This window comes from Coenobita brevimanus, chromosome 98 (assembly GCF_032717465.1).
Source record: "Coenobita brevimanus isolate Jiangsu-jjx chromosome 98, ASM3271746v2, whole genome shotgun sequence".
Lineage (NCBI taxonomy): Eukaryota > Metazoa > Arthropoda > Malacostraca > Decapoda > Coenobitidae > Coenobita > Coenobita brevimanus.
The window spans coordinates 5,594,430-5,616,337 of NC_137051.1; positions in this window are offsets into that span (position 1 = coordinate 5,594,430).

A 21,908-nucleotide genomic window follows, 5' to 3' on the forward strand; every position below is an offset into this window, starting at 1 on the left:
TGAGAATGGCCAGGTTCTCTCACATGAAAACAAACCGACAATAGACGATTTAATTGAGTTCACGAGAGATTTTTCAAACTGGAAGGATTATACAGTATATATAGGCCTACTGGTAAGGATATATAAATAGGCCTACCCTTCAATAACCATTTCATTACAAGAGATCTCCTTTAATCGGAATAATAGTGTCTGAATGTAGGAAGAATAAGAAAAAATACGAATATGTCACCATAGTTGAGGTAAAAGAAAAAAAAAAATCATCATCTCCGCAGCTGAAGGTCGCCTTTGATATATCTACAAGGGTATTAATGTCCCGGTTGACAGGTCTGTTGATAGGGAATTCTCTGATAGGATTTCTTTTATATTCCTCCAACTTACACAGTGTGGAGATGCAAGGACATATTGCGTCATAAGCTAGGAAGGGGCAGTGATGTGTCGGTGTCCTTTGATACCATTGTTTTCTGTCTGTTTATCTCTGTCTGTCTGACCTTTCTCTGTGCCCTTGATCTTTTGATTGATGAATTATCAAAATTTAGTGTACATCGGATTAAAATAGCATAAGTTGACCTTGCCATGTGACCTTGACCTTTGACCTAAGTTAAAAAAAAAAAGTCAATCGTTTGGGTGATTCTCAACTCATCCATCAACTTTGATCTGAATCAGATGAAAACTGTCTTAATTGTTCATATACACGGGTTGAAATTTGACCTTGCCCTGTGACCATGGCTTTGGACACATTGTTCTCAGAACCGAACATTCTTGCGTGACCCACAAAAACTTCCAAGTTTGGCTTTAAATCAGATGTGAACTGTTTGAGTTGACTTGGCCCTGCGACCTTGACCTATGACTGATTCTTCTTAAAATCTTTCATTCTTCCCTTATCCTCTGCTCATTGACACAATATCGTCTAAATAGGATAAAAAAAAAAAAAAGTATTTTGACCCTGTCCTGTGGCCTTAAATTTTGACCTGTTATTATCAAATAACAGATTTACTCCTTGGTTTACCCATAACCCTTCCATTTAGTTTGGTTAAAATCGGAACAAAACTGTCTGAGTTACAATATTTTGGTAACAATCACACATACGAGTATATGCCGATTTTCGACCTTGCCCTGTGACTCTGACCTTTGACTAACGTCTCATAATTAAATGACTATTCTTGCCTTACCAACAACCTTTCCGTCAAGAATAATTTAAATTTGATAAAGGCTGTTTAAGCTGAAAATACGAAGTCATATTTTGACTTCCCGTGTGACCTTTGACCTGTTGTTCAAAAATCCACTTAGTTTACTTGCTGAGTGGCTCTCAGCCGTTTACACACACACACACACACACACACACACACACACACACACACACACACACACACACACACACACACACACACACACACACACACACGTAGTGTGTGTGTGTGTGTGTGTGTGTGTGTGTGTGTGTGTGTGTGTGTTGTAGTAGTAGTAGTAGTAGTAGTAGAAGTTGATATATATATATAGCCCCAGGTTCATCTGAATGTGAATTCAATAGACTGCAGGGTGAAGTTGCCTTCCTCCCCCCCCACCTCCTGTAGTCCACCTTCTCCCTTTCAGGAGTTAAGGATGGAGTTGAGGGGTGTTTGCACAACCAGGCAGCGAAGCCGTCCAGCTGTGTCAGTGCCACCGCGTGAAGGCGTCCCTTCTCAACCCCAGCGCGGGTGTAAACAAGAGTTACTCTAGACAGTTTGAGGCCACTGACTTCTGGGTCTTCTCTCTGCTGAACGAAATCTTCTGGTGTTAGTCTAAGCATAATACCTAGATGCAGCAACCGCAGCGAAAGAGTTATGAAATGATAAGCATGATAAATCGCTAAGGAAGAGGTGCTGCTGGAGCCTCAGAAACCGACGGGAATAAGAATCTGCGCATCATAATTCTCGTCGGTTAAGATTCTGTAGCACCTCTTTCTTACTGGTTTACATCATCATACAGCTCTTTAATAATCTCGTGTATGTTATTTACGTCATTTATCTTAATATTTAAATGTACTAAATAACAGAAGAGGACGGTATGGTGTTGTATGCAAAATAAATCACCAAGAAAGAGGTGCTGGGAAGACTACTAAGCCGACGAGAATATGTGCCTTGGTGTTGATCGCGTGCCACTTCGTCATTACGCGATCCGGATTAACGCGATTTATTTCACGGATATGCGGATTCGCTTCAGGGATTAAACCACCCGCTGCTAGAAAATGTAGTGAGTTAAAATAGACTATGTCCCGACCAACTCCTTAGCTACGGTGATTTTTTTTTTATTTTAATGTTTACTTTATATTTGAATATCATTTTCTAGGTCTGTGCACGGATTTACCCTTTAACTATGGCGATGATTTTTGTTTTTTACTTTATCCTTTATATTTCCAGTCGATTTTATGCAGCTTAGGAATAATGTCGTAGTAATGAAGGTGATAATGAAGGCTATATCTAACCCCTTCCGTCAGAAATGTCTCTCTGAAGCTGAATGAAAACCACAGGAGAGAACAAAAATAAAATGAAATAATGGTGGCCTTGGGCTTGACTTTCACCTCGAGAACATAATTTTTGTTTTGTCCAGATGATTATATTTAGCTTAGGAGTGACTTTCAATCAGGTGGTTTAAATAGCCTTCACTGCATCCCTTTTATGTCAGTAATTTTTCGAAAGCTGAAGAAAAATGCCTGGAAGCAGCAAGAATAAAAAATGTCATCCGATTCAAAGGGTTAAAAGGCTGATTTACATGCCCCTCTTCACCCACCGAAAAAACTTATATAAAAAAATAGTCTAGTTCATTATGCTTATAACTCCTCCCCACTCCCCCCCACACTCCCCCCTCACATTCCTCCCGCGAGAAGCTGGTGGTTTATATGGTCGTTAAACCTGACGGAGTGAAACCCGTTTAATGCATGTCGAGTCCAATCCCCTTACGTATGGCGAGTCGAGGTCAGGGGAGGCATGACCCCTTCCCCGGCACCAGGAAGTATTTGACCTCCTCTGAGACAGAATTCATGTACTTTCTTTGGCCCAAGTTGTGTATAAGATGGCATGTGTATAAGACGGCCTTCATCTTTTCCCAAACATCTACCCACCACTTGACAACCTGACTACGGTAAAGCGAATATTAAAATGAGAAATACGATGCAACAGAATTTTTCCGGATTTATCGTAGACATTGGCTAAGATCCTTTATGAGTACCGCCTGAGACCCCCATATTAGCCATAAATCCTCGAGATGATAGAGGACAAAAAGGTAAGGCACTTGGAAAATATCGCCCAGTAACACTAACCCCTTCTGCAAATGGATGAATTCCTACTGAAATTTTATTCAGTGAACTGGAGGGATTACATATAGCTTTCATTAACACTTTTACCATCATGGGTTCTTTTACGCTGAAATTTATCGTCTAGTAGTGGAAAAAATAAACCAAATCCATCATCGTGCTGAAGTGGATATTATGGGCGGGAGAGCGTGACCTATTTCCCATACATATTACGGATTTCTGGTGGGGTGCTGGACGTCCCTGAGCCCGCCGCTGATTGGCTGATTGTGTTTGGCCGTCCTTCACGTTGATTGGTTCCAGCTTTGTGTACAAGGGGCTTCGGCCTTCGCGGCTTCTCTTTGGGCGCACCGAGGCTTATGTTTACTGCTTATCATTATTATTATTATTTGTTGAAGCCGCGACAGGGTGTGTTTATGATTGGTTGTGGAAATGGTGAAATGAGAGGTGAGTTATCGTTTAAGCTTTTTTTTTTTTTTTTTTATCCTTTCCCTCTCGTTTCCATACTGTGTGTGTGTGTGTGTGTGTGTGTGTGTGTAAAGTATAAGTTGGTGGTAACAACTGTATGTAATTTTCTTCTGAGTTATATTTTGCAGCGTTTTATTCTACACCATATTTTCCTTCGCTTCCATTATTCATGAAATTGTCCTTCTCTTCCCTTCATCAAGTATCTCTTCCCTTTCCTCTCTGTATTATTTTCTACTTCTCATAATTGTCATATTTCCATCCCATTCGCACTCATCAGTTTCTCCATTTCTCTCTTTGAAGGTTTCTGTTTCTTTCCTTCTTCATTGCTTTCTTATTTTTATCCTGTATTCATCATATTATCTTCTTTTCTTCCCTCCAGCTTACTCTTTTCGTATTCCCCCATTATTCTTTCCCTCCCTCGTGTCTTATTTTCTCCTCCAGCCACTCTCACTATCTTCGTCTTAATTCTTTCACTCGTTACATGCCTACCCCTCCACTATTTATTCTTCCACAATCCTCATCCTTACTTCATCGTATACCTCCACTTCCTCCCTCCGCCCCTCCTCCTCTCCCTCCTCTACCTCTTTTCTCCTTCTGTTCCTTTCCTCCTCCTGTTCCTTTCCTCCTCTCCATTCCACGTCCTTTCCCTTATCACTATTTCCTTGAATCCTCTCCCTTCCTTCCACCCCTCTTCCTTTCCATTTAACATTTCTTGTCCCCTCCCACTCCTTCCACCATAGCTTGTTCTCCCTCTCTCCTTCACTCCAGTACCTCTCCCTTCCTTACCTCTTCTCCCTCTCCGCCCCTTCCCTACCCCTTCTCCCCCTCCGCTCCATCCCTCCACCTTGCACATTCCACCCACTTCCCCTTCCCCAGTGTCTCCTCCTCGCTCCACCACCTCTCCCACCCTCGAACATAAATATATACAGCATTTTCCCTCCCTCTGTATACCTTCACTTCTTTCTTACCTTCTGCCGTCCCTTCTTCGATTTTCATTTCTCTCTTCCTATTATCCTTCCCTCCATTTCTCGCGCTCTCACCTTCATCTCTCCTTCTTTCCTTTCCTCCATCTTCCATCCTTCCTTTCTTTTCGTCCTTCACTCTTCAGTCACCTTTTTCTTCCTTCACTCACTCGTTTTCCGTCTGCTATTCCTCTGCTTCGTTTCCTTCAACAGATTACGTGATAAATACTTCACTGTCATTCACTTTTGCCGTATCTTTGCTCAGTTCTTATTCCTTCCCTCTTCTTCCTCTCTCCTGTCATATATCCCTGCCTGTCTGCCACCTTTTAACGTTTTCTTATTCTTCATTTCACCTATTCTTCCATCTCTTTCCTTACCCTGCATATTTTTGCTTTCCTGTGCACTTTCTTTTGCATTATCATATTTTCTCTTCTCTGTGTGTATTCTCTTATCTTCTCAACATCATTCCATCTCTTTTAACTAGCTTCTCTCCCTAAAATATTCCATTCCCCACCATACATGTTTTTTTCATGCACTGTTGCCTCTCTGATTTTTTGCATCATCATATTTATCTTCATTTCACCTTTTCAAAAATCTTCTCGACACATCTGTTTTCTAATCAGCAATAATATTCTTTCTCATTTTCCAGTAATTCCTTACCCAGTCCACTCTGTGTTGTGTATCCTTCCCTTCTTTCATCTCTCCCTCTCTCCTCTAACTCTCTCTCTTTCCGTTTTCTTTCCTTATCCCCTTCACTTCATTGATTTCCTTTTCCGTCTTTTTTTTTTTTAACTCTTGAAAATTTTACTCTGCTTGGGAGACACTTTTCGAGCTGAAGGAGTTAAACACAGCCATCGTTAACCTCCACCCCCACCCCCTCCAGTTGCCAGAGTGCATTCCCAAGATATTCACAATTGTCTGGAAGTAGCAAGAACAAACTACACATAACGTCTTCTTTCTCTCCTCATCCCCTCCTTACTTTTTTCCTCCCTCCTCCATTCCCAGCTCACCTACGTTTTCTTGCCATTCCTTCCTTCCATTTGTTTCTTTCTTCCCTTTTTTCTTCCCTGCCTCATCCCTTCCTTCCTATCCTCTCTCCTTCTCTTCCTCAGCCATTTTGCTCCTTCCCAATACCTTTTTTCTTTTCTCCCCTTCCCCTCCTCACCTCTTTCCTCCCTGTTATTTCGTTCCTTCCTTCTTTCTTTGCCCTTCCCCTCTTTAACCTCCCTACCCTCGCCAGTCTTCCTCTTCTTTCCTCTCTCTTCTTCCCCTCCCCACCCCCTTTTCCCTCCTCATTCCTTCCGTTTTCCTTCTTTTCCCCTCACCATTTCCTCCTTTTCCACTCCCTATTTCCTCCTTTTTCCACTCCTTATTCCCTCCTTTCCCTCTCTCAATTCTTTCCCTTTCCCATCCCCATTACCTCCCTTCCTCCCCTTCGCATTCCCTCCTTTTCCACCTCCCATTCCCTTCCCCATTCTCTTTTTTCCCTCATCATTCTCTTCTTTTCCCCTTCTCATTACTCTCTTTTCCCTTTCCGATTCTCTCTTCTTTTTCCTTTCCCATCTTCCCTTTTTCTTCCTTTACCCCTTTTTCCCCTTCCTGTCCCTTCCTTCCTTCCCTTTCTTTATTAACTCCTTTCCTTCCTCCATATTCCATTATTTTTATCTCTTCCCTCACCTATCTTTCTTCCTTTCTTTCTCTTTCCCCATCCCTCGTTTCCCTTTTGCTTTTTTTCTGTTCCCCATCATATGTTTGTCATTACTTCTTTCCCCTTCCACTATTTATCTTCCTTCCCCCTCCTCGTTCACTTTTCTTTCACCTCTTCCTTCCCATCGCCCCCTTCCATCTTACCCCTTTCTTCCTTCCTCTTCTCCTTCTTCCAGCCCTCCCCTCCCGCAGCCCGATTCCTTCTTTTTTCTTCCTTTCCTCCACATCTGCCTTACCTCTTTCCTTCGCATTTTTATTACCTTCTGCCCTTCTACCTTCTTTACGCTCTCTCCCTCCTATTTCATTTCTTTCCACCTTCTTTCTTTCATTTACTGTACTTTCTTCCTGATGCTTTATTTTCCTTCCTTCTAACCCAACCCCATTATTATTATCGTCTTATTTTCTTGGCTTGAAAGAATGACTATGGTATCATTTATCATCATCGTGAGTTTGTCAGTCCACGTAGATGAAGGCCTCCCCCAGCTTTCTCTACTGTGAAGCTGTGCTTCCTAGTCAGCATTCCCCGGATACCTTGAAACAGACGGCCTCGACAGAGGCATCAGCTGTGTCACTGTTTACTTTCCTTTGTACTCCTTCCCCTCCCTCCTTTCCACACGATTTCTTCACCTGTTCCCGAAAACAAAGTCGAGGGCCTTTGGCGGCTGACACAGAATGAGCCTTCCATCCGCCTGTCCGTTCGTTTGGCGACTGACACAGAATGAGCCTTCCATCCGCCTGTCCGTTCGTTTATCCATCTCTTTGTCCGTCCGCCCATTCCTCTGTTCTTTTGCATTCTACAGGCCGCATTTATGGTCTGATTTTGAAGACTGACGTGTCAGACGATCCTCTCCAGCTGACAATGTGGCCTGATCTTAAAGGTCGACACGCCGTTGTCAACTCAGGGGGCACCAAAAAAAAAAAAAAAAAAAAAAAAAAAAAAAAAAAAAAACCAAGGCCATAAAGTTTTTCTTCAAAGGAGTATAAGTATGAAATTAGTACAGTCGGAAAGGGAGTCCAAAATGCAGTAATTTATGCCACCAAACACATTTTGATACAAACCTTCGGAAATTGGCAAACCGCAGAAAATTAGAATAGGTACCTGTGACACCACCTCAGTGGGTGGTAGAGGTAGAGTGAAAGTCTACAGGTAGGTAGTTAGACAGGCAGGGAGCTAAGCAGAAAAGTGAGTAAGGAAGCTGGGAGGTAAGTATGAAGGTAGGCGGTAGAGCAGGTGAATAGGCAAGTAGGTAGAGAGGGAGGCAAGGAGGTAGGGAAAAGCATGGTGTGCAGTTTAATCCTTTATATGCTAAAGGATTGCATCATTATACCTCTTGGTAGAAAGGTGACACAATCTTTCAAAGTGGCTGCAAAATCTGAGAGCAGCACATAACAAAGCATCCACCGCACACGGCAAGCATCATGGGGGACTTTGTTCTTGGAACCTTAGCTTGGCAGCGCACAGATAATATTGTCATCCACTAGTTTCATTTCCTTCCCCTACCTTGCTTCCTTCTCTGCTTTCATTCCTCCCTTCTTCCATCCTCTTTCTTTCTCTCCGTTTCTCCCCTTCTGTCAGTTTCCTTTCCCCTCCCTGCCCTGCTTCCTTCTTTCCTTTCGCCCTATTATTCCCTTCCACCACCCTCTTTCTTCCTCTCCTTTCTCCTTTCTCCAGGTTTCGTTCTGTCCTCTGTTCTTTTTGTCCCCGTCTTTCCTTTTCTTTACGACATCCTTTTGACACCCCCTTTTTTTTTTTTTCCACTCCACAGGTTTGTTGTTGGAGGGCATGACACTGCTCGTCTTCAGGAGAATGATGGTGATGATGGTGATGAAAAGAAAGAGGAGGTACTAACGAAAAGGTTTGTTGCAGATTTTTTTTTTTTTTGGGGGGGGGGAGGGGGGGGGCATCTATGGTACTGTTACAGAATTTCCTTATAGTTAACTGTGGTATTCGTTTACTGGGAACCTTCAGGCTTTATAGGGTTTCCTGCTGTGGAGTGAGGTTGTATAGTTTTGCTCTGCTTGCACTTTTAATTCTTCAGGCAATTTCCTATCCTTCTCCTTCCTTTCCTTTCCTCCCATCTTATCTTTTATGTTCTCCTTCCCCTGCATCTTTCTTTTCTCCTCCTCCTGACCTCTCCTTCCTCGCCAATCCATTCCTTCTTTTAGTTCTCTCCACCTCATCCTTCCTTCCTTCCTCCTGTTTCCAGCCCAGCCTTTTTTTTTTTTTTGTAATCTCCCTGTGACTTCTCTTTTTCTTCCAAAATTTATCTCCTTTCCTTCCAAACCCACCTTCTTTTCTTCCTCTCCACATCATTCTTCCCGTCTTCCTACCAACACCTGCTGCTTCCTTCCCACTTTCCAACCGATTCCTTCCTTCCTTACCTTTCCTTTCACCTCTTCCTTCCTTCTTTCCAATTCTCATTTTCCTCTCAACCTTCTTTATCCTTCCTTCCTTCCTTCCCCCTAAAATCATTCATCCCATCTTCTCACCAACACTTGCTACTTCCCTCCCTCCTTTCCCCCTATCCCTTCCGTCCTTCCTTTCTTTCCTTCTCACTCTTTCCGTCCTTCCTCCTATCTTTTTACTCTCTGTCTTGATTGTCCTTCCTTCCTTCCTTCCTCCCCACGTAATTATTCCTTTCTTCCCACGAGCACCTTTTATTTTCCACCACCCTTCTCCCCGATCCCTTTGCCACACCTTCCTTCCTGTTCCTCTTTTTCTCTTCACTCTTTTACTTCTTCCTTCCGTCCTCACGACATCTCTCTTTCCTCCTTCCTATCTGCATCCACAGCATCCTTCCCTTATTCGCCCCGACTCCTTCCTTCCTTCCTTCTTTCCTTCCGTCCTTCATTCATTCTTTCATTCATTCAACCCCGTCCTTCTTATTCTCGTTTTCCTCCCCACCTTTTCTTTCTTTTTTTTTTTTTTTATCCTTCTTCTTTACGGATTTCTCTCCCTTTCCACCCATACCCTAAGTTTCATTTCGTAGCTTCTTTCCCCTTTTTCCCCGGACGCTTCCTTCCATCTCCCCCAGTCACCTAACCTTCCTTCCTCTTCTTCCTCCCCCTTTTCTCTTTACCAGTCTCCCTTCTCTCGCCATTTATCCTACATGTCTCTCGTCTCCCTCTTACCTTTTTTCCTCTGCTTCCCCTCTCCCCCCCTCTTCTTCCTATTCTTCTCTTCCTTTCCTCCCTCCCTCTTTGTTCTTCCTTCATCTCTTCTGCCCACTCCCCATCCTTCCTTCGCCTTCTTCACCCCCTCCTCCTCCTTCCTTCTTCTTGTTCACCCCCAACCTCGTCTCTCCTTCTCTTCTAGCCTCCATATCCCCTTCCTCCCTTCCACCCCATCTCCCTGGCTCTCCTCCATTTTTCCCCCCTCCCACCCATTCTCCATGCCTCCTCCCTCCCCTTCTTATAGTCCTCACCATCCCCTCCCTCCTTCCTTCCACCTTTCCTCCAGCCCTCCCCTCTCTTTACTGCTTCTCCTCCACCCACCTCTCCCTCCCTTCCACCTCTCCTTCATCCACCGCTCCCACCCTTCCACCCCTCCTTCATCCTCCTCCCCCTCCCTTTCGCCTCTCCTCCCTACCTCCCCCTGCCTTTCCTTCCTGCCTCCCCGTCCATAAATCCACGTCATGGTGCTGTATAGACACTTGAAGGTGGAGGCATAATTAAGGGAGCTGCCCCATAGACCAGGGTTATATATCAGCGTCTGAGGCATTACCACCACCTCCACTCTCATCTCAGTCTTATACTTCGTCTCTCTCTCTCTCTCTCTCTCTCTCTCTCTCTCTCTCTCTCTCATCCATCCTCTTCTCCTTCCCCGTTCTTTCTCTCCCCTCTACCTCCCTTCATCACTACTTCCTCCTTCCCACCTACCCCACCCTTTCCAGACCCCTTCGTTCTTCTCCCTCTGTTTTTTGTATGTATGTATGTGTGTGTGTGTGTGTGTGTGTGTGTGTGTGTGTGTGTACTCCTTCCTCTCTCTGCTTCTCCCCCTTCTTCCTTTCCTCGTCTCCTTATTTCACCTCCCCTCATTCCCTTCTTTTGCCTCATTTATTTTCTTTGTTTTGACCTTTCTCTCTCCCTCTCAACTTTCTTTGTCCTTCATTTTGGTCTGTGTTTACCTTATCTTCCTATTTCTCTTCATGTTTTTCCTTTATTCTTCATCATTTACATTCATTTTCTTTCTCATTTCACAGTCCCTTCCTTCCCTGCCTCTCACATTACTTACCTTATAATTTCCATCACTTCTATTTCCTTATTTCTCTCTCTTGAACTTCCTTTGATCTCCCTCCCTCCATTTTCTGTCCTACCATCCCGTCCTCACAAGAATCTTCACTCTCCTCAAAATTCTGCTTCTTCCTCCTCTCTGGCATTTCCGCTCCTTCTTCCCACCCCCTCTTCCTCCCTCCACATCCCACTTCCCCTCTTACTCTCCTGCTCAGTTCACTTCCCCCTTCCCCTCCCCCTCATATTTTCCCCCTCTCCCCGTGTTTGTTCTCTCGTCCTCCTCTCCATCTCTCCTGCCGATCCTTCCCTCCCTCCACTCAGTATATAAAAGAGAAGACAAGGATAGGGACAAATACAAAGAATAGACATTGAAAGAAAAGACAATGGTATGGGCAGATACAAAGGATAGGCAGTCAAAGAGAAGACAATGGTAGGGAGAGATACAAAAAAACACAGTGAAAGAGAAGACAATGGTAGTAGATTGTGGTATGGTGTGACAGTTGGTTAGGAGAAGGGTAGGACAGACAGAAGGCGCAGACGGTGAAACAGGTGATCGTAATAGGAGACACTATGATGAGGCAGGTTTTCTTCATCTTATTGTTGTAGACGAGTTAGCTTTTGAGAGTTTGTCCCATAGTTTCATGCAGCATTCATTGGGGCTGGGATCCACTGCAGAGCGCCCTCCGAATGTCAGAATCTACCATGCTACCTAGTCACTCCCACTCTCATGATTTTCCATTGCCCCCTCCAACCCCCTGTCCCCAACCTCCAGCAAAGTCCTCCACCTGCCTCTTCACACTCCCCGGCCAGTAGCACCCCTCCCCTCTCTTTCCCTCCTTTTCCATCTCCCCTGTGTCCATCTCCTCTCCCTCCCTCTTCCGCTTCTTCGTCCCCTTAATTCCTTCATTTTTAGAAGCAAGATTTAGCAGCACTGTAGCGCGTGTAAAACATGATTCAAAAACGTAAAATTTGTCGATTCTGACAGGATACTGATAATTGGTCAATAACCGTAGACAAAACCGATACCGATATAAATTGAAATGCACTTGCCGAATGCCATCACTACCCATTATGTTGTTCCTCCTGATCCCTCCCGTTAACTTCTTTAATACGGTGCATGAATGTGCAGTGCGTCTTTGCATGCGAGGCCTGGGGGAACTAGGTTTACGATGGAAGAGTTAACAGGAAGGAGGGGACTGGATTGTATTGGTGTTGTGATGAGGAGGGGTAGATTGAGATGGTTTGGGCATGTGGAGAGGATAGGGGATGAGAACTGGGTACAGAGAGTGAGAGATGTGAACGTTAGGAGTAGGGTTGCGAGAGACAGGCCGAAAATGACCTGGGACGAGGTCATAGAGTGTTACCTCAGGGATAAGGGAATTGAATAGGGAGGCAGCCAGAGCTCGAGCAGCATGGAGAGCCGCCATTAAGTGACCAAGGCCGACGCATGCAAGCATGTTGGAGCCTTTATAAATGAAACAAACGAGACGTCTTTCATTCAACATAAAAAACGACCCTCCTACTGAAAGGGTTAATGAAGAATGTAGCCTCCCCCCCCCATTCGTAAAGTATCTCTCTAAGTGGTACATAATTATCTGAAGATAGGAAGAAATACATCACAAAAGACGTCACCGGACTAAAAGGGACAATTCCCCCCCTTACCCTCCCATCCCTTCTCTCTCTCTCTCTCTCTCTCTCTTTCTCTCTCCCTCATTTTTCATCCCCCTTCTCATTCAACCCTTCCCTTCTCCCAATGAAATTCCACCCCTTCCACCTACTCTTTGTCTCTTCCTTCTTCCCTTTTTGCTCTGCTCTTCATCCTTCCCTTTTCTCAGCTTTTCTCCGTCTTCCCTCTCCTCCTTTTCCCCTTCCCCCTTTCCTCTTTTCCATTGCCCTCTTCCTCTCTCCTCCGTGCCCGGTTTCCCCCTCCTCCTTCCCTCGCTTCTTTCCTCTGTTTCCTTCTTCCCCTCTCTTGTTTCTTTCCCACGCCCTTCACTTCCCTTTTCTCCTCTTTTTCCTTTCCCCTCCAACTCTTCTCTCCTGTTCCTTCCCCCTTCCCTCTCCTCCCTTCCCCCTCTTACTCCTCTCTCTCCCATCTCCTTACATACTCCTCTCCCCACTCCTCATCTAATCCTGCTCCTCCCTCTTCTCTCCCTTCTCTCGTCCCCTTTCCCCCTCCCCTATCCACTATCCTTTCCCCCTTCTCTCTCCCCCCTCCCTTCTCCCTCCCCGTTGCCCCCCGCTGCACAACAATGGGGAGTGAGGGTTGTTATGATTGGAAGAGGGGGATAAGGGGAGAGATTTATGGGTGAGGAGGGGAGGGGAGAGGAGGGGGAAGGGAAGAGGGAGATTAGGGCAAGAGGTGTGAAGGGAATGGGGTAAAAATGTGAGGAGGTGATGGAATGCAGATGAGAGGGAGAGAAAAGTGAAGGGAACTGATTTGTTTAGGGTGGTTGGGTAAGGGGAATGGAAGAAGGAGACTGGAGGGAAAGGAAGGAAAGAGTAGGGAAGGGAAGGGAAGGGAAAGGGAGGGGAGGGAAAGGAAGGGAGAGAGGGGAGTGGATGTAAAGAAGGAAGGGGTAAAGATGTAAGGAGGTGAAGCAACGGAGTGGGAAGGGGAGAGAAGTGAATGAAAAGGAATATCCTGTTTTGGGCGGTTGGGAAAATGATGAGATAGGATTGGATGGGAGGTGATAATGGGAGGGGAGGAAAGGTGAATAAGAAGGTTGAGATGTATGATGATGATGATGAAACGGGGATGGGAAGGAAGCATAAAGGAGAGAAACAATGGAAATAGATTTATGAGAGGAGAAAAGAGAGGTGAGGTGAGGGGAGTGGAGGGGATGTGAAGAGGATAGAGGATAAAGAAGAGAGAGATGATGGAATGGAGATGGAGAGTGAGAAGGAGGGAAGTACAAGGGAGAGATCTGTTTTGGGTGGTTGATTAGAGGAGGAGAGGAGAGGCGAGAGGATGTGAAGGAGGTAGAGTGTAGGGGATGAGTGAAATGTGGCAAAGGGATGGAGTAATGATGGAGAAAAAGAGAGGTAGAAGAGGAATAAAGAGGAAGAGATTGGTCTGTAGGGGGGGAAGGGTAAAGGGATGGGACTGCTGTGTATGGGAGAAGAGGAAGTAAAGGGAAAGGGATTGGTCTGTAGGGGGAGAAGGGTAAAGGGAAGGGATTGATGAGCAGGGGGAGAAATGGAGTAAAGGGAAATGGTTGTTGTGTAGGGGAGAAACAGAGAAAAGGGAAGGGATTGGTGTGTAGGGGAGAAAAAGAGTAAAGGGAAGGGATTGGTGTGTAGGTAGAGAAATTGTGTGAGGGGAAGAGACTAGTGTAAAGGGAGTGAAACAGAGATAATGGAAGAGATTGTTGTGTTGGGCACAATTAGAAAAATATCCATTGGAGATTCCGGCTGAGTGGAAAATAAAAACGATTTGGGTATAGTTCCATAAAATATATATATATATATATATATATATATATATATATATATATATATATATATATATATATATATATATATATATATATGATTTGTTATTTGACTGAGTTTATAATTGCGTATCAGATTGCCGATACTTCTGATTGTCCTAATTAAGATGATTACGTAATAAAAGTTAATTGGGTTTGTCTGTAATCGAGCTATTTCTGTTGTACTTTGAATATTGAGAGAGAGAGAGAGAGAGAGAGTATGAAGTGGGAGGCATGAAAGTGAGAGAGAAAGGGAGAAATTATAAGTGGGAGGAATAAGTGGGAAAGAGGAAGGGAGGGCATGAGAGATGGGAAGGATAAAAGGGAGAGGGAAAGAGAGGGAATATAAAATGGACGGATAAAGGGGAAAGAGAAAGGGAGGGAATATAAAAAGTGAGGGATCAAAGGGAGAGGGAAAGGAATATAAAAAGGGACGGATAAATGGGAGAGAGAAGAGGAAGTCCTATAAAAAGGAAGAGATAAAGGGGAGATACAAAGAGATACAATATAAAAAGGGAGGGATAAGGCAGGGGAGAGGAGGGAAGGAAATACATTATGGAAGGCTTAAGGGAGAGGAGTAGAGAGAATTTTAATGACGGGGAAAAAGTGGTTAGACTGGAGGAAAAGGGATGGAGTGAACGTAAAATGGGAGAGAAAAAGGAGAGAGGAGGAAAGTGAGTAATATTTTGAAGGCGGGAAGGGAGTACGAACAGAGAGGGATACAGGAGGAAGATGAATGAGGAGGAGGAGGGAAGAGAAACAGAAAATTAATGGAAGGGGTAAGGGAAGGTGATGAGGGGAGAGGACAGTGATGGAAGGAAAAGGAGAGAGATGGGAAAAGTGTCTACTTTACAACGAGGCGTCTCCAAATACTGAACTTAATCGTCTGCTGGTAACAAGAGTAACAAAAGACAACGTTATCAATCCGAAGGAGTTAATTAAGACTCTAACTCTTTCGTAACAAGGGGTCTCCTGAGCTGAATGCAGTCGTGTAGCGGTAACAATGGCAAAGATATCGTAATGAAGAGGACAAATTAGCTGATAATGTTAAAGGAAATGATAAAGAGTAAGTTCTCATTAAGCACTTCACTGCTGTGGTGTATTGTATTTTTTATTCCTGCTACCTACTGTACAGATGAATATGTTTGGTTTAAGGGAGACTTCATGTATAAGGCTTATATCTTAACTCCCCAGAACGAAAAGTCTCACCTGAACAGAATGAACTGGTATGGAAATCTGAATAAAAAGAAAAATACCAATACACATCTAATGACAAAAGGTTTCATTGAGATACTTAGCTGTATATTTTTAGCTGCAGCCAGAAATGTAAGTCATAAAAATGAAATAAAATGAAAACAGTATTGTGTGTCGACATTAATTTTAGCCTGTTTAAAATGAGAGAGAAAAAAATAAAGTTATGAGACGAAAGGAATAAGAACAAAATCTTACAGGTTCGCATTTAAGAAAAAGTTTAATTAAGACTTTTTTTTTCATTTACTAACTGCGGCAGTAATGTATGATCCATGAATAAATGAAAAATGTCTTTAATATCAGTGTTAATTCATATACTGAAAATTCCACGATCAAGAGTGCCGATAATTAAACAGCTGTAGCCTTTGGTCTTTTGAAGCTTTAATTAAACCCACGTGTAGGCCACTTATTGTCATGGCTTATATCTCTGTCCAGTGTGTGGGTAACATTTCCAGCGTCTCTCTCTCTCTCTCTCTCTCTCTCTCTCGTGTCCGAAAATAAGAAGGAAAAAACAGAACAGAAGCATTGCTGGAAAACTGAAAACCTAATGTGCCGAGAGAGAGAGAGAGAGAGAGAGAGAGAGAGAGAGAGAGAGAGAGAGAGAGAGAGAACACAGATATGGACCAAGAAGAGAAAGCAGAATAACAGATTGTGGCGGGGTTCGGTATAGCTCTGTCTGACCTTCACCCATGAGAGAGAAAAAAAAAAAGAACAGAAAATGACCAGGGCGTAACGAACAGTCAGAAGAAAGTAAGCACGAAAAAAAAAAAGAACAGCAAAAGAAAAATTGTATATAGACAGGATTGTTAATAACTCAATCTCCAAAATTTACCCAAGAGAAAGAATGAAACACAATGTATATAGTGTATGGCAAGACTGGAAGGATTTACATAACGTAGAAGAGGAAAGTAAGGTGTTAAGCAAAATCAATCGCCTAGGAAAATGTGTCAGGGAGCCTCCTTAATCGATAAGAATATGGGTCATGATCTGTTCATGTCAACCCCCTCTGGGCTGAAGGCGTCTGGCTATAGGTCAGGGGTCATAGTCCAAGTGCTTAAGGAGATTTCGTAACACCTTTTCCTTAGCAGTTTATACTGCACATTACACCTCAGTATTCTCTTGCATATTACTGATGCAAAGTATGTCGATATTTAGCTATATAAACAGCATGAAGGGAAATTTTCTGGTGTAGTATGCCAAATAAATCGGTTAGGGAGAGGTGCTACGAAGCCTCTGATGCCACTTAGAATACGGACCATTGATAGAACAAACGAGGGAAGACAGACTGGCCAGTGTTACCGAGTCAGATTCAGGTTTAGATATTTTTTCGAGTCAGTCTCTCCTTGGTTATAACAAATCGTCTGTTGGTAGTAAAAGTAAAACAAAAATACGTTATCGGAATAGAGGATCTAATGCAGTTCCATCTTCAATCACTAGAAGAAGAATGAAAATAAAACTAACAGAAAAGAGATGCCAATACCGTATAATCAAAGTAAGAATAACCAACAACATAGGCCAAAACCACCATCGATATCGGGGCTGAATATAGCGCCATCCTTTCCAAACACCGCCACGAGGAGAACAGAGGAAAATATGAGGAGAGATGTGGTCATGTAAAATCAAGAGTGAGAAAGCGCAAAAATCAAGAAGATAAAATAACTAGTGATATACTGGTTGGATATAGTTTCGGCATCTTCAGTTTTTTTTTTCTTTAGAGGGAATAGTCTTGCGGGCTTCTTGCTTTTGGTCCCTTCTTGCTTGCATATATATATATATATATATATATATATATATATATATATATATATATATATATATATATAACAGAGGACAGCAAAATATAGGAAATAAAAGTGATGATACAAGATAATCAAGAGTAAAAAAAATGAATAGAAACAATATATATAAACAGAAAAAAAAGAAAAATTTAAAAGAGATGGTAGAATAACAGCTGACTATCTGCAAAAGCAGCCAAGCAGAGAACAAGATATTAATATGAAATGGATAATGCATGATAAATAATAGAAAATTTGAGGAGAAAGTAAATAATAAGAAGAAGTACGAAAATACCAAACATGAAGGCAAAATTACCTCTGATATCTGACATGAAAACAGTTCCATCATCTCACAATAAGACCAAGATAAGAAAAAAGTATCTGCAAAGTGTTTCAAAAAACCACAGCACGCAAAAACAGAAGACAGAATAACCACTGATATTGGGTCCGAAAATAGCTCCATCATTTGCAAACACCAACCAGAGAGAGAAAGAGAGAGAGAGAGAGAGAGAGAGAGAGCGAGAAGAAGGAAAATGGATAACATAAGATAATCAAGGGAAGGAGAAAGTAATAACAGACCAGCCAGGGAGGACAGGCTAACCAATCAAGTTGAGATTAAAAATAGCTCCATTATCTCTGAACACCAGCCAAGAAAGGCACGCAAGATTAATATGAAGAGAGAAAAAAAAATGTAAGCTTAATATGAACACATAAAAAATAAGGAGAAAAATGTTTTTTACCGATGTGGCTGTCGTTTTTTCCCTGGTTCCATAAACTAGTACTGGTTCTTAGCGCTTGTCACCTGATTACGCCACCTGGGCGATTAATTAACTGAACGTACAGGTGAGATGTCAGGTGCCTGGGGGTGAGGAGTGGAGGCTGGGGCCAGGAGGGGAGACAGAGAGAGAGGGGGGGGGGGCTGTTTCGAGAGAGGAGAGGGGGATTTAAAGCAGAGAGGTGGTGGAGACGTAGATGGGGAGAGGAGGGAGAAGAAAGATTGAGGTGTGGGTGAGGAGAGAGAGAAAGGGAAAAAGGTTGTTTAGGTGTGGCTGAAGAGAGGAAGAGGAGAAAGGTTGCTTAAGGTGTGGATGGGGAGAGAAGGAGAGAGGAAAAAGATTTTGGGGGGACATGGGTGGGGAGAGGATGAGGGTCGAAAGATATTTAAGCTTTTAATGGGACAGACAGAAAGGGAAGGACAGACTGTGGAGAGTAGCTAGTGAAAGGAAAGAGATTATGGAGTGGATGGGGAAAGTAGAAAGGAGAAAGTGTTTAGAGTGAGGTTGGGGAGGAAAAGATGAGAGACAGATGGAAGGATGTGGATGGGGAGAGGAGGAAGAGAAGGGACAGAGACTATGTGTAATGTGTCTGGGGAGGGGAGAGACGTGATGGAAGCGTAGAAGGGATGAGGGAAGAATAAAGAGGTGATGGGGGTAGATTGGAGAAGGGAAAAAGAGGAGAATGTAGTACTTCTTGGTAATACAGGGTCTGGTGTGTTGAGGCAGTTATGTGGCATCGGTGTATGTGCTTGCGTCTCATATATTCTGTGGTCTGATCTCATTAACTGATTTGTTCCAGCACAGTAGACTTGAGACGTGAACAAATAAACTGTTTTCACATAAGACTTCCAACACATCACTCCCTGCAGTACTTGTAAATGGAGGCGATTGTACAGTAGATGGGAGGGAAGGTGGTGAGGTGGGATGGTTTGTGCGTTGGGGAGGCGAGGAGAACCAAATTGGAGAGATGACTGCAGAGGTAGAACTAGGAAACAAGGAAGGATGAAGATATAAGGTAAAGGTTGGGAGAGAATCTGTATGAAGTGGTGTGGGTGTAGATGCTGGGACTGGTGGTGTAAGTGGAACAGAGGAGATAAGCAAGATTTAAGTAGGAAGGGGGAGAGTATGTTGTAGCTAGATATATGATGGGGGAGGCGGTTGTGATGGATAAAGGTGGCATGATGGAGAAAGGACAATATAAATGGTTTAGGGGTCGGGTAAATAGAGTAGAGGGATTTTGTGGGAGAAGAGTGAGGGTCAGAGTGTAAAAGGAGGGGAAAAAGGATGGTAAAAGCTGTAGTGATGAGTGAAGGGGAAGGGAAAAGTTCAGCATAGTTAAATGTAGGAGGCAGAATGGTATGAAGAAGATACAGTAGAGGTAGAAGTAGGTGAGGTAAGTGTTAGTGATAAGATAGAGAGACGCGGAGTGAGATTGGAACAAAGAGGTAAATTAAGACGAGGTTTGATGTGGGATAAAGGTAAGGAGAATGATGAAGTTACGAGGCTGAGAAGGGGAGGTAGAATGATGTCAGGTGAGGTTAAGCAGACCTTTATCACTACGTTAACGTTGTATTTTAGCTTATTTTTACTACCTCAATACGATTTTTTTCAACTTTTAAAATATTTCTGTACTCAAGGAGCTAATGGAGGCTATGTCAAGCACTTTCAGTTTTCAGTCCCCCTTAAGCTGAATAAAATCACCTGGGCATAGGAAGAATGAACTGTAAATGACGCCCTGTGGTTGAAGTGGTTAAGCTCGATAAGGTTTGTGTTTACAGCCCGAGCATCCCAAGTCATCTCATCAGCTGACTCTCCGTTTCCACCCTGCACACCCATGGACTCAGCCACCCACTTCCCCTTCCCGCACAAATATCCACCCTGCTTCATCATCCATATTACAGTATTCTTTATCCTCTTCATTCGCTTCCATACCTTTAGTCTGCTTTATGTCTTCCTTACATGTCATCGCAGAGAAGAGGTTTATTGTTAAGTCTACCCCCCCACTTTCCTGTATTCTTAGCCCATCTGACCTCATCTGACAACCTACTTCTTATCTACCTTCCTTGTCCCTATTTTTACGCCTATCAAATGACCTACCCAACCCTATTTACATTAACATACCACGTCATCTTATCATCTTACCTGGCCTTTTTCTCCCCTACCCACCCACCCACTTACTAACCTACCTTTCCCGTCCAACACAGATACCCCATCCCTTTCTTCGTCCTTCATAGACAGCCCTCCCTCTGCCTCCCGACCTTCTTACTGCATATCCTTTTCACTTTCTTGCCATTACAAGTATTCTTCATCAGTTCCTTTAGTCAGTGCAGTCAAGGAATTAATAGGTAACTTTACAAACCAGCCTTCCCACAAACCTAGCCATCTGTCAGCTAACTTCCTATCAACCTTCCTTATTCTTACTTTTTTACCTATCAAATTACCTACTTAACCCCACCTACATTAACATACCACATCATCTCATCTGACCCTCCCCCTTACTTTTTTTTCGTTCCAGCCCACCTACCCATTTACACAGTCACCCATTTCCTCTTCCTACAGAGACATCCCTCCGTGCCTTGCCGTCCTTCTTACAGCTTATCCTTATCACTCTACAGTACTGCCGCATCATTCCTCGACACTTTTCTCACTTCCTTTCCATCCCCCCTCCCCGTTTTCACATTGGTATCATTAACTACCTCCCTTACCTCCATTACTTATTCTAATCACTCTACTTCCATATCTATATCCTATGTCAACCTCTCGTTTCCTTTCTCTCCTTTCTTTTCCGCTTCTCTCCCATACTCTACACTTATCTCCGTTCCTTTCTTCCTCTTCTCTTCCTTCCTCATCTTTACTCCTCCTCTCTATTTCTCTACCTTCTTTTCGTTTCCATACTTCCCTTTGTCTCCTCTCCATTTCTACTCCACTTCCCTTTTCTACTTTCCTTTTCACCTAAACCATCCCATCTCTTTTCCTAGGCTAACACCACCCTCTCTTCTAACTCTTATCCACACCTCCCAATTCTTCCCCTTATCCTGGTCACCTTACCTCCCTGTCTTACCCAATCCATCCCCCCCTCACTTGCCTCTCCTGCTCTTACCAGCTTACATCCCCCACTCTTACCTCAAGCCTTCCCTTTCATCCCCCTCACACTCTCTTAACCTTCTTATTGCACCCAACACAACTCCTCTCCACCTGTCTTCCAACTCCTATCAGTTCACATTTCCATTCTTGCCTTACACTTCCCATTCTATCCTTTCCACTCTCTCAACCTTCCTATCTTACCAACACATCTCCACCCTACCTATGCTTCCTATTCTTACCACCTGACATCTCTACCCTTAACTCAAACTACCCCTCCCATCCTCCCCACCCCTTCGACCTTCCTGCTCTTATCTCACACTATCTATTTCTACATGTCCATCCAGCACTCACTTCCTCGATCACATCACTATATTTCTCGCTTCCTCATTACTCCATACCATCTCTCTCCATACTTTCCAACTTATACCTATCCCTACCATTCCTCGCTGCTCTTCATTTCTTTACATCAGTTTAATATATTTCATCCTAATCCTACCCTGTTTTCCTTTGTCTTCTTTCTGACTATCATTCTCTAAATTGCACTTTTCTCAGTCTCACAAGTGTCTCTGTTTACTCTCATTTTTACCTCTTATTCCAAACCATCCCTTCCTTTACTCAAGCCCTCCTTAAGATTACTTGTCTCTTCTATTGCCTTCTCTCATACGGTTGTCCATAGACTTGATACCCAAATTAGAATGAGAATGAGAGAAGAGTATGGAAAACAAAACCATTTCTGATCATAATAAACTGCAATGAAGACTTGTTTGTCCTAGAAACTGATTAACACCAACGCTCCTGTGACTCATTCTCACCTGGATATAATCGTTAGGCGTCAGCTGGAATAGAATACTCGAGCCTTTCCTACCATAGACGGTTAATGGCGACACTACCGC